This window comes from Bos grunniens, chromosome 10 (genome assembly GCF_055505025.1).
Source record: "Bos grunniens cultivar Pamir isolate PY7600 chromosome 10, Bosgru_T2T1.0, whole genome shotgun sequence".
Classification (NCBI taxonomy): domain Eukaryota; kingdom Metazoa; phylum Chordata; class Mammalia; order Artiodactyla; family Bovidae; genus Bos; species Bos grunniens.
In genome coordinates, this window is record NC_141174.1 from 22,981,304 (window position 1) to 22,994,864 (window position 13,561).

At 49.3% G+C, this 13,561-nt stretch overlaps 1 long non-coding RNA gene across 1 annotated transcript; it reads left to right on the top strand.

The window, feature by feature from the left end:
• The first annotated feature begins 10,654 nt into the window (after positions 1-10,654).
• LOC147364131 (uncharacterized) lies at positions 10,655-12,563 on the top strand. Its single transcript, XR_015134126.1, has 2 exons — positions 10,655-11,227; positions 11,312-12,563. It is a non-coding gene; the product is annotated as an uncharacterized LOC147364131 (long non-coding RNA).
• Positions 12,564-13,561: the final 998 nt, after the last annotated feature.

Sequence of the window (13,561 nt, forward strand, 5' to 3'; positions counted from 1 at the left end):
TGTCCATGTGTTCCTTCTCCCTTCCCTGTGCCCCCTGGTTATATGTCCTCAGGAGGGGAGGAGAGCTCAAAAGGATTTATGCAGAGACCCTGGGCAGAAGAAGATAAATGGAATTCGCAATAAATCCAGGAGCAAAGTTGTAACTTGACTTAAAAACAAACAAAAGGGCCAGAACTGCACTTAAGCTCAGTAGAAGCTCATCTCGCAGTATAAACAGAAAAGGGCGGACGTGGGCTGTGGAGCCTCGCTCAGGCTGGGACGGTGAGGGAGGGGCCTGGAGCGGCCTCCACTTCCTCTGGAAGGGCTGGGTTGTTGGGGAAGGTCTCCACGGCCTCATAAAGGAGAGAGAAGACGCTGGCCCTGCCTTGTTTGCCACTCATTTTTCTATGACTTATCCTTATGAAAAGACATTCTCAGGACTGGGCCAGAAGGTTGTTTAGGGGAAATGCTTTCTTAGGCTGGGGTTGGGCAGAGAGAAAGCTTGGACCAGTGGAGAGCAAAGTGAAGCGTGGGTTTGAGCTTGCTGGCCTCAGCCTGTCCTGGGACTGGAACATCGCGGAGTTTGCCTGGACCTCTCAGCTGGCTCAGAGGACCAGGCGGCACAATGCTGCTCTTCCCGCCCTCAGACAGAGGCCGGCTCATCATGACCCTGGAGAGCGTCTCTCTTGCTGGAATCTCTGTGCCTCGCCCAGAAGTGTGAGGCTGTAATTGCCACAATTACAGCATCTTGCCTTTATATATAATTTCAAAGTGCCCCCACATACCCTTTCTCATCTGAAGTGGAGCAGATAGCATCAGCATTTTATGGGCAGGAAAACTGACACAGAGAGAGAAAGAGATCTCTCAAAGGTCACACAGCAAGTCAGCAGTTGACCTAGGTCAGTGCAGTGGAAAAGGTGGGTCCTGAGGTATCATTCCCATTCAGTTAGGAACAAACTGTGTGATCTTGGGTGAGTGACTTAATCTCTCTGGGTGCAGGCTTTCCTCTGTAAGAAGTTTAAACAGATGGGCTGCTGTTCCATCTAACTCTGGCTGGGCTTTTCAAAGTCAGGAAACTCAGGGGAAACGAATAATGTGTCAAGGAGGGTAAACATGGCACATCTTTCTGGAGCCTCATTTCTACACTTGGCTATTTCTGGAGGGGAAAAAAAACACACCAATGTACCAAAAAATTGTGAAACAGGATGGCCAGACTATAGAAGAGGATGCAAAATTTAAACTTTACAACAGGAAGCATCAAGGGCATTCTGTCCTTGCTGTCTGTTCTGGGTTCCCTCAGAGTACGTACATATTTGCACTCTCTTGCTGCCTGAGAATGGGGTGGGGGAGTTTTCTAATGGCTGCTCTGGGCCCCCCAGGCAGCTGAGCTGCAGAGACCCACTGTGCTGGTGAATGTGGTCTGGGTGGGGGCCATGGGGCGGTGCTAATGGAAAAGCTGTCCTCATCCCAGGCTTCACGTTAGAATCACCTGATGAGCTTTTGAAAAACCCCAAGACCAGGTCCCACCCCGACCCAGCGAGCCAGAATCCTGGGTGTGTAAGTGCTCTGTGAGGTGAAGAGCTTCTGGGCAATTCTGAGATGCAGTGTGAGCTGGGTACACTGCCTTACAGTTCAGACTTGGGAGTTCAGGAGCCCCAGAGGGTCCATGTCCAAGGATGGGAAACAGTGACAGACAGCTCCCTCCCCTCTGCCTCCCAGCTGCTGCTTAGACTACAGGAGACTGAATTCCAGAAGGCCACACCCCCAACTAAAGGGAAAAGGAAGTGAGGTTGCCAGGTGGTGGTGGGGCATGTAGGTGAAGAACAAGACAGAACTTGGTTAGGGGCGTAGGAAGGTTGTTCTGGGTTGGATAGTGTCCCCCTAAAATTCATGTCCTCTCTGCTTCCCTGGTGGCTCAGCGGTAAATAATCCACCTGCAATGCAGGAGATGTGAGTTCAATCCCTGGGTCAGGAAGACATGCTGGAGAAGGAAATGTCAACCTACTCCAGTATTCTTGCCTGGAAAATGCCTAGGATAGAGGAGCCTCGTGGGCTATATAGTCCATGGGGTCACAAAGAGTCAGATATAACCTAGCGACGGAACAACAACGATGTAGGAATCTCAGAACATGAACTTATTCAGAAAGAGAGTCATTGCAGATGTAACTAGTTAAGATGAGGCCATACTGGAGAAGGGGGAGCCCCTAACACAACATGACTGCTGTCCTTATGATAAGAGCAAAGAGACACACAGGGCCGATGCCATGTGAAGGGGGAGGCAGAGACGAGTGAGGACGCAGCCATAGGCCAAGGGATGTCAGAGACTGTGGGCAACCGTCAAAAGCTGGGAGGAGGGCCTGGAGCAGATCCTCCCTCAGACTCCAGAAGGAGCCGACCGTGTTGACATCTTGATTTCAGACTTCTAGCCTCCAGAACTGTGGGGGAATGAGTGTCTGCTGTTTGAACCCAAGCTTTACTGAGTTTGTGATGCTGTTACAGCAGCCCTTGGACACGACTGAGTGACTTCCCTTTCACTTTTCACTTTCATGCATTGGAGAAGGAAATGGCAGCCCACTCCAGTCTTCTTGCCTGGAAAATCCCAAGGACGAGGGAGCCTGGTGGGCTTCTGACTATGGGGTTGCACAGAGTCGGACACGACTGAAGCGACTTAGCAGCAGCAGCAGCAGGAAACAAGTACAGAGGCTGATGGTAATAAATCCCTGCTGCAGACCTTGTGACAGAGACCAAGGCCTGAGCCCAGCCATACTGGGGGCACCTGGGGAGCGGCAGGCTGTGCCTGGCTCGGTGCCAAGGATTCTGCAAGGCAAGAAGGGGGCACAATGGGCTCTTTCTACTGAAAAGCTGAGGGGACAGAGTGAGATGTGACCTGTCCAAAACGTCACTCTATGAAGGTAAGCTGAGAACAAATGAGTCACTCCAATCATTAACGTACTCACTCACCACCTATTTATAGAGCCCTACTGTGTGCTGAGCTCTGGGAACATGAAGGTACAGAGCCCAGAGCCAGCCTTGCCCTGCACTCAGGGAGCTTGAACCCAAATGAGGAGTTTGGGCCCATGGACATGGCTCTGATATTTGGTGACTAAAAGGGAGCAAAGAGGGCATCCTGGCTGAGGGCCACTGTGCTGCCACCAGGGCATTTTGCGGGGCTACTGCAGTCTCTCTGGGCTTTCCCAGTGGCTCAGAGGTTAAGAATTTACCTACAACATAGGAGCCACAGGAGACGCATATTCGATCCCTGGGTTGGGAAGATCCTTTGGAGGAGGGCATGGCAACCATGGTCCATGGGGTTGCAGAGTGGGACACAACTGAAGCGACTTAGCACGCACGCACACACGTGGTCTCTCTGCCTGGACAGGCCCAGGAAGGGCTGCAGCGGGGCATGTGCCTGTGGCGCTGTAGAGCTGAGCCCCACTTTCTTCTGCAGAGTTTACTGCAGGGGCAAAGTGGCCCAGGACAAACTGCACCCACTGGTGGGATGCTGTAGGTGGTGAGACAGGCCTCGGCAGCCACCGCTAATTGTACAAATCCTCAAATCTTGGGAATATTTGCAGCCCATTTGCACTTATCAAGTATCACACTGGAAACCCCGGGGAACTCATGCAGGATCAGAACAGGGAGGATTTCACACACTTGGTCTGGTGCAGGGGGAGTGTCTTGGAATGGCAGCCTTGAAGCGGGCCTGGCCTCCCTGTTCTGGGTCACCCACATTCGCATGAGGCCCAGCTGCTGCCCGCACACATGGCCCCACATCCAAGGCCACTCTCAGACTCTGCAGCCACAAATGTCTGTGCTCCTCCGGTTCTCTGGTTTCTCCTTCCCATTTTGGGGAGTCCTCGAAGCCAGCGATTCTGGCAGTCTAAGAAATACAAAGTTCAGGCCTGAGGCTATGGGTTTTTTGAAACTCCAGTTCATTTGGGCGAGAGGTGAACACTTTCCTCCTGAGACCGCAGCAGGCAGGATCTGAAGCAAATTTCAAAGAACAGTTGCTTTCCCCACGGCTTCTCCCGTGGGGCTGGGTAGTGCTTCTCTGGCAAGACTGACAACACACTGATAGGCGGGCAGCTGGCCTGGAGGCTGGAGAAGTGGCCCGAGGCGAGACCTAGGTACCTGGGTTCCCTGCTGTCTCTTGTTTCACAACAGCCATAATCATTAACTCCTCGAAGCCTTTTATGAAAAGTTCCCTGTTACCTGACACTTGAACATAATTAAAACAGAACAACCGTTTGCAGTTCACTTTACCTTTTACGACCTCGTGGATTTTTATAAGGACGTTCGTCCCAGAACACTTTCTTTTCAAAGGCTGTGTAGATATGCTGAGAGCCCCCAGAAAACGCTGAGAACGGGACCTTAATCTCCTCATGCTCATAAAGGAAAAGATGAAAGAAAAACAAGTTATAAAAGTAACACATGGTCACAGAGGGCACGTTGGAAGACACAGAAAAGAATAAAAAATCCAATAGAAGCCACCCACAATCCCATCCCTAGAGACCATGGTCAGTGTTCTGGAGTATATATACCCGCCCCTGGTATGAAAATGTCTCTTCACATCTGCACCTTAAAAATAAAAATGGAAACAGACTAGCACGGCAATTTATAGTTTTGTAAATGAGTCCCCAAAATTGCAGGTAAATTTGATATGCACGTGTGCTCAGTCAGTAAGTCGTGGCTGACTCTTTGTGACCCCGTGGACTATAGCCTGCCAGGCTCCTCTGTCCATGGAATTTTCCAGGCAAGAATACCGGAGGGGGTAGCCATTTCCTCCTCCAGGGGATCTTCCTGACCTAGGGATTGAACTTGTGTCTCCTGCATTGGCAGGATTCTTTACCACTGAGCCACCTGGGAAGCCCCTAAATTTGATACAAGGATTAGTAAAAAGGAATTAATCCACAAGTATCTGGGGGTCTGCTTTGTCTAAAGTACTGTGGGGATTAGTGATGTCTGCATCGCAGGCCTGGCCCTGAGAAGGTGGAGGGAGAAGACAAGTGACCCATTAGTCAGTTCAGTCACGCAGTCGTGTCCGACTCTTTGTGACCCCGTGGACTGCAGCACGCTAGGCTTCTGTGTCCATCACCAGCTCCCGGAACTTGCTCAAATTCATGTCCATTGAGTCAGTGATGCTATCCAAGCATCTCATCCTCTGTCATCCCCTTCTCCTCCTGCCTTCAATCTTTCCCAGCATCAGGGTCTGTCCCAATGAGTCAGTTCATGGCATCAGGTGGCCAAAGTATTGGAACTTCAGACACATAGAGAGGCTTTTGATATCTGGACGTTGAGCTCTTGGCAAAGCACACTGTTGGGCTCTCAAAATATTTTGCTGTGTTGAGCTGAGTGGTGCCCATCACCAAGGCTATTCGTTATTCACTTACTCAATAATTATTTACCTTGTGTCTTCTGTGAGTCAGGGGTGAAAGGTGTTTAGGTTTTAGAGCAGGGAACCATTGTGATGAGAGTGACATTTAGGAGATTTATATGAGCAATGGCTTACCAGATGGATGGTGTGACGGTTAATTGTGTGTGTCAACTTGGCTAGGCCATAGTATCCAGATATTTGGTGAAACACCAGTCTACATGTTGCAGTGAAGGTGATTTATAAATGAGATTAACATTTCAGTCAGTAGACTTTGAGTAGAGCAGATGACCTGCCACTATGTGGGTGGGTCTTGTCAAATCCATTGAAGGCCTTAAGAGAAAAGAATGGGGTTCTATTGAAGAAGAGGAAATTCTGCCTCTGGACTGCTTTCTGACTTGAGATGCAACATCAGCTCTTCCCTGGGGACTGGCAAGATTTCAGAATTGCCAGCTGCATGAACCAATTCCATACGCACACACACACACACACACACACATATTTAGACAGAGACAGAGAGGTATGGGTGTAGGTGTTGTTGTTGTTTAGCCACTAAGTCGTGTCCAACTCTTTGCAACTCCATGGATTGCAGCATGCCAGACTCCCCTGTTCTCCACTAAATCCTGGAGTCTGCTAAAATTTGTGTCCATTGAGTCAATGATGCTATCTAACCATTTCATCTTCAGCCGTCCTCTTCTCTTTTTGCCTTCAATCTTTCCCAGCATCAGGGTCTTTCCAATGAGTCAAATCTTGGCCAAAATATTGGAGCTTCAGCTTCAGGATCAGTCCTTCCAGTGAATACTAAAGGTTGATTTCCTTTAGGATTGACTGGTTTGATCTCCTTGCAGTCCAAGGGACTCTCAGAAGTCTTCTCCAACACCACAGTTTAAAAGCATCAATTCTTCGGCACCCAGCCTACTTTATGATCCAACTCTCACATCCATACATGACTATGGGAAAAACCATAGCTTTGACTATATGGACCTTTGTCAGCAAAGTGACGTCTCTGCTTTTTAATATAGTTGTAGGTATATGTAACCATATAAGAGAATATTACACATCCTATTTGTTCTGTTTCTCTGGAGAACCCTAACGAATGCAGATGGGAATGGAGATAGTAGTAGGAGGACCAGTTCAGTCTGTCAGGATGCTGGGAACACAGCAAAAATGGATGTGTGTGTGTATATACATCCGTGTGTGTGTCATTATGTGCATGCCTGCTTGGTTTGTGTGTATCTGGATGTGTGTGCCTATGTGCGTGTCTGTTTGTGTGTATCTGTTTGAGTATTTATGTCTGTGACTATATCTAGGAATCTGTGTTTGTGTATATCTGCATGAGTGTGTGTGTGTTTGTATTGTATGTCTGTGTGGGCCTGCGTGTGTACCTGCATCTCTCTGTATGCTTGTGCGCCTCTGTGGCTACCCACACAAGTGTACAAGTGCCTGTGTCTGTTGGCGGGGGGGGTCTGTCATGGTATCCTGGAAAAGGACCTCTATTGTTGGGCTTTTGGTTGGTTTCTGGTAGTAGCGGTGAAAGCTGGGTCTGGGAACCAGGCAGGAAGGTGGACTAGCAGGAAAGCAAGTCTCGTGGTGCATGGAGTGGAAAATAGCAAGACGGCAGGAGACTCAGGTGGGTTTGGGAACAGGATAACTGGAGGCTAAGGTGGTGCCGAGAGGTCTGGGTGAAGGGAGCAGTTCAGGGACATACATATCACTCTGCCTTGAGTCTGGAGTTTCCACCAGCCAGGGACTGGGTAGGCGGGGCAATAAGGGGCTGCACTGAGGGGATGGCAATGAAGAGGGAGGTCTGGAGGCTGGGCTGCACAGGAACGGTCAGTTGGCTTGGGGACGACGGGGACTTCAGTTTAGATTTGCTGTACATCGCAGACATTGCAGAATAAGATTTTCAAAGGTGAGGATGGGGTAGTGACCAGTGTCATACTCTAGAAGGGATAGGGAAAATAAAGACTGAGAAAAAGCCGTTGGGCTTGAAAATTTGGTGACCTTGCAACCTCAGCAGAAGAGTCAGAGGCTGGTGTGCGGGAAAGAGGAAGTGGGTAAGCAGGGTAAGTGGGTAACATTTGTTGGACTCCACTATACTTGTGGAAATGAAAAGCACCAGGATAATAACAAGAGTGGATAGCAGAGTTGAGTTATGGGAGCCTGGTGCATATTTGAATAAAGAATGAAACTCAGTCATCAAGATATTCACCCCTGATCCCATTAAGTACTTCCTCTGAGAGCTGGCAAACTGATATCCTTTAATCATGCCTTATATTTATAAAGGCCTTTCTCCAAAGAACTCCAAGTGCTCAATAAACATTAATTAATTCACTCCCGCAGCCCCCTTTAGGGAAAAGTTGGTGGCAGTTATCATCATTATGTTTACAGGCACAGACATCTTGGCCAAGATAAGAACCGTGCTGCCAACCAGGGTCACAAAGCTGGTCGGGGTGGGAGTTGTGTCTGGTTCCACCCCTTCCGCTGCTAGGCCATTCCTAAATCACCCACATCTTGTCAGGCCCCCCAAGTAGCTGGTGAAACTTGGCAATGAGACCAAGTACAGGGTCCAATGCTTCAGCGGGTGACTGGGGGATAATCCCAGAGGGATCCTAAGGGCCAGCCGGCTGTGGGGCTCAGGAAAAGGGTCTTTTGTTTGCTCAGTCCTGGACCACATGGACATTTAAGCAGCTTCCTCTGCTGAGTCTTTGAGGGTCCTGAGCAAATGCTGGGTCTGCTGCTGCTGCTAAGTTGCTTCAGTTGTGTCCCACTCTGTGCAGCCCCATAGACGGCAGCCTACCAGGCTTCCCCGTCCCTGGGATTCTCCAGGCAAGAACACTGGAGTGGGTTGCCATTTCCTTCTCCAATGCATGAAAGTGAAAAGTGAAAGTGAAGTCGCTCAGTTGTGTCCGACCCTTAGTGACCCCATGGACTGCAGCCCACCAGGCTCTTTGATCCATGGGATTTTCCAGGCTGGGTCTAGGCAACAACAAAATCACCAAACTCAAGAAAGCGTGCAGTTGTTCCACTTTTTTTTTTTTTGGTGGGTTCCCTCACACAAGAAATTCTCTAGTGCCCTCAAGTAGGGAAATACTCCCAATCCTTATGCTTGGGGCTGTGCAAGATCCAACCATTTACTCAAAAGCAAAAAGATCTCTAAATGCAAAGCATAGTCAAGGACAGCCCACTGAGAAGGTGATTTGGTTTCTTCCACTGAGTGATGAGCTCGGGTTTTATCAGGAAAAAGGATCCTAAGATCCCAATGGTGCAGGTGATCTGCAAAGCCCCCCAGCTGCAGCCCCAGGGAGTATAGATGTGGGAACCATTACCTTAAAGTCATGCTGCATTTCTGGGATTGGGCCTGCCCACATCTGCTGAGCCCTGGGAGCTGGTGATACTCAGGCTCTTACCTAATGAGGACTGCTCTTGTGGGAGCAGCTAAGCAGTTCGCATTCCCAGTCTAGTGTTTATCCACTTGGATGGACCTGGGAAATTCAAGGGGCCATCGGTTTGTTGGCCTAAAGCCAGGGTTTAATTAAGCCCAAAATCTCCTGTGATTCCACCAAGGGGCTGAACCCCACAAGGCTAGGCAAAAGGAGAAGCAACCCAAAGAACATTGGATCAGCTTCTTTTGAGTCTTCCTGTCAACTCATTGTTTGTGGAGGCCTTGCTCATTAGTGGGAATAATCCCTTCAAAGTCACAGAGCAGTGAACAGAAAACTGGAGGACCAGCCCTGCACAGGATCAGCTAAATTGTGGCGCCTACTATAACATGTAGGTGGTTTCTGCTGCAGGCCATGGAACACGGATATGCATGAGAAAAGAAAGGATAAATTAGCATCCTAACACTTTCATTTTGCAGCTTCTGTTGCAGAATTCTTGGTGTCTGATCAGAAATTACCAAAAACATGTCTTGTTCATTGTCATCGTTTAGTCCCTAAGTCGTGTCTGACTCTTGCGACCCCATGGACTGTGGCCTCCCAGGCTCCTCTGTCCATGGGATTCTCCAGGCAAGAATACTGGAGCGGGTTGCCATTCCCTTTTCCAGGGGATCTTCCTGGCCCAGGTATTGAATCCAGGTCTGCTACATTGCAGGCAGACTCTTTACTGACTGAGCTACAAGGGAAGTCCGTGTCTTGTTCAGGAAATGGCTATTTGAATTGAGAGACCCAGAAGGCCCAGCCAGCCTGAAGGGCAGAGGCCTGGGACCCACAGTCGAGGCCTCATCTCTGGGGGAGCAGCAGACCCTTGTAAAGAGGGTGGTATGAAAGGCTTCTGAATGGAGGGAAGACCTGGGATTTTCAGGGAGTTTCTGTCTTTTTTTTCTTGTCCCCATCCCTCTTTCATAGCCTTGGAACAGAGAAAGTCCAGCCTTTTACCATAAGGGTGAAGTGGGCCAGCAGCAGAATGGGCAGTCGTGGTGCAGACCCACCCCATGGACTGTGTGGGCAAGGGTGAGAACAGCATTTCCTGACATAGCTTGACACCGCACAGATAAAGGTCATGGGTGTAGGTTGAACATTGGTGGGGCTGATCAGGTGGAAGGTTATGGTAAGAGCACTAAAGTCTTCTCTTTTTTGGACTGTATTTTTTTTTTTTTCATTTGAAGCAAGTAAAGGGTGAGTTTTCACCCTTTGAAGATCGTGGCATCAGATGGCCTGAGTCCGTACCCTGGAAAGCTGGTTCCACTCCATTAGGGAGCCTACAAGCCCCATGCTTCTTCTTCTGGGAGAAATGAGGCCAGCGGGCTTCCCAAAGTGGGCAAGACCACATCTCTGCCTTATGGCATCTCCTTTCTGCTGCAGCTGGGGAACTTATGAAATTAGTTTTGTTACATAATATTAGAACAGCCTGCCACCTAGTAAGGTCTAGATGTTAGTCCCACAGTCATCTTTCTCAGCCTGGCGTTTCAGCTGGATGTAGGGATTTGCCCACATGGACACAGCTCCTGGCAGCCTCCCCCTGTTCTCAGAGTGTGGGAATCGGGCACTGGCCGGCATCCGAGGGTCAGCGCTACGGTGGGTCACAACGCAGAAGCCGAGGGAGCGGCCAGCGCAGAAAGGGCGCTGGAGATGAAAGCCGCCGTGTTTGGCTTTCCAAAGTGCCGCTGTGTTCCTCAAGGCCTGCCGCTTCCTCTGCCCTGCTGGGGTTTTTTTTTCTTCCCAGTTCCTCTCAGTGATATCTTAAGAGGCAAACTTCCAGCACTAACAGGAGGTCTTTTGTTCTCCTTTTCTCTTAGTGGACTTTAACCCAGTTACGACAGATGAGTCACTGTAAAAACAAACAAATAATAATACTCCATTTTCTTCAAGGCTCTTCCAGGCCTGCTGACAGCAGAGGGGGAACTTGACACTGCACTGGGGCCTGTGGGGCTTCTGCCCTCCCTGACCTTCTGGAGGCATAGCCCAGGAGAACCTTCCAGAACACTCTGGAGCCCAACACTGTGGAGCTGTTCAGTGAGGCTCTGGCTTGTTTAGAATTTCATCTGATTTGGGGTGGCCCAGGGGCTCTGAGGAATTCTGGTCTCAGCACGATCCTGGCTGGGACTTGTGCTCTGGCATCCGTCACAAACTCAATTCTGGACTTGCTTCCCCTTACACGTTAGTTTCATTATATGTGATATTTTTATATGTATTAGACACTCAGGGATTTTTATCAGGGGGTGCTTTGCAGTAGAATATCTTCTGCTCTATTGAGAGATTCCAGGGCGTGCTTAGTACACAAGTGCAGCCTGCATCCATTCAATAAGTTTACCAGGCACTCAGGTAGACACCAGAGATGTACCCTCAGGGAGTGTTAGTGGCTTAGTTGTGTCCGACTCTTTGTGACCCCATGGACTATAGTCAGCCAGGCTCCTCTGTCCATGGGATTCTCCAGGTAAGAATACGGGAGTGGGTAGCGTTCCCTTCTCCAGGGGATCTCCCTGACCTAGAGATTGAACCTGGGTCTCTTGCATTGCAGGCAGATTTCTTTACCATCTGAGCCACTATGGAAGACTGACATGTAAGTAAGTGAATGCAGTGACTTCTGATGAAGGTAAGAAGGGTGGGGTGGGGTAAGTAAGGGGATGATCATTTGCTCTGGGAATACTGAGAAAGTTGTCTGAGAGGAGATGGCATTTGAACCGAGTCTTGAATCCTGAGTGCGTGTTCATCAGATGCTCAGGGGAGAAGGGAGCAGATGTGACAGGCAGAGGGAGGGAGGGGTATAACCATGGGACTGAGACCCATGGTGAATTTGGACCTACCCTTGTACAAGCCCTTTCTAATCTTTTCCAGGCCTGTTTGCCTGTTGTTTCAGTAGAGTTGGACCCTCCTTTTCCTGAGAAGGAGCTGTCCCTGGATGGATATGCCACTGGGTTCAGGACTCTGGTCTGAAGTGTCTTCTGGCTGCATTAAACATGATGGCTTGCTTTGGGTCACCAGCCCCTTGGGCAGGCTCACTGCCAAAGAGCAGCCATGGCTCCTGTTGGTGGAGGTGTATATGTCCTTCAGAAAGCTGTCATCCACAGTCACTGTGTCCTGACTCTTGGAGCTCAGATACATAGTGAAACACAAGCATGTCTACAATGAAAACATCAGTTCAACTCTCGGAAAATTTCTGCTCATTTTCAACCCCAACTTACAAGTCTGCTTGACTGTGAAGAGCCCCAGGAGCCGTAGGTAGAGTGAGCAGCCCTCGTCTTTGTGCCCTGGGGCTTGTCCTTCTTACTTTGCTTTAGGCATTAATCATGTTGCTGTTTAGTCACTGAGTCGTTGTCTGATGCTTTGTGACCCCAGGGACTGCAGCACATTAGACTTCCCCGTTCTTCCCTACCTCCCGGAGTTTGCTCAGGTTCACGTCCATTCAGTCAATGATGCAATCTAACCACCTCATCCTCTGCCGCCCTCTCCTCCTTTTGTAATTTCCCCATCTCCCTGAATGCCCTCCTCCTGTGCTATGAGTTCAGGGATGGTAGGTAATGCATGATATTTGGTTCATGTACATATAAGATGGTCAGTAAATGTTTGTTAAACAGACACAGGAATGAATGTGAGGTTTGGGTTGGTCTGTTTTGCATCATCTGACAATGATATCAACTGATATCACATTCATCAGCTTTGATAATGAGACAGTAGGGCCTCAGGATTTCCTACTGATAGTGCTATTTTGTGCACAAGTAGATCTCTCTTCCCCAGGAGCCACTTACACTGGAGAATTTAGATTTAAAATCACATGGAGCCCGCTGTGGCACTCGCAGGGGCAAAGGGGATTCTCATCTATTTTTCCAAGCTGACTTCCTCACTTCAGCAAATCCCAGGAACTGAAACAGTGAGGATCTTCTGTTGAATCTGTTCTGTTTGGGCCCCCTGAAATCCAGTACTTTATATTTCTGTGTCTCCCCATCTTGTAATCTGGCAAGGATAAGATAGACTTCCCACTATCAGGGTTGATCTAGGTCCATCTCCTTTTATTTATTTATATATCTTCTAAGAAGTCTTACGGAGGGCCAGGGCAGAGGAAGCCTTATTCAATAAAGAAAGTGCTCCTCAGCTGGCCCTTCCTTCCGTGGTCTCTATTCTGCCATCTTCAGATGTCCCCAGGCAGTTAAGAGCAGATGACATGAAATGACTTCAGTGGTAAGGCTGAGTGGGTGTAGACACAGCCCGGCCTAGCCTCAGCTTATTTCTCCACTTTGGGAGAACTCAGGCCCCTGCCTCAGACTTCGTCTCTTGGGGTTGGATTATAGTTTTCAAAGAATAAATAAAAAATTCCAGGAACAAGCTCAGTCTCCATGACAGTAGCTGGCTAATTACTTCTGAGAAAATGGAAACCTTGGTCTCCTGATGTGCTCAGCGACAGGCACAAGAGGAATTTTCCAATACAATAGGGGATGAACTTTCCAAGGACAAGCTGACTGAGAAAAGCCATCCTCTGACTGCACCCGTAGCGGGACATGGCACCGCCGGGGTGGCAGACGGAGTTGGAAGCGGGAATGGTGGCCTGGAGGGCAGCAGCTCTCCCCTTCCCGTAACATCTGCCACTGACATGAACGGAGCCTCCAGGACAGCTGGGACACTTGTAGTGCTGACTCCTGTGGTGAGGAGGGAGACAGTCTAGGCCGTTTTGTTTAGATGAGGAGCCGCTAAAAGCTACACGGTGTTAGTTGCTCAGTCATGTCCGACTCTTCGTGACCCCCTCCGGACTGTAGCCCACCAGGCTCCTCTGTCC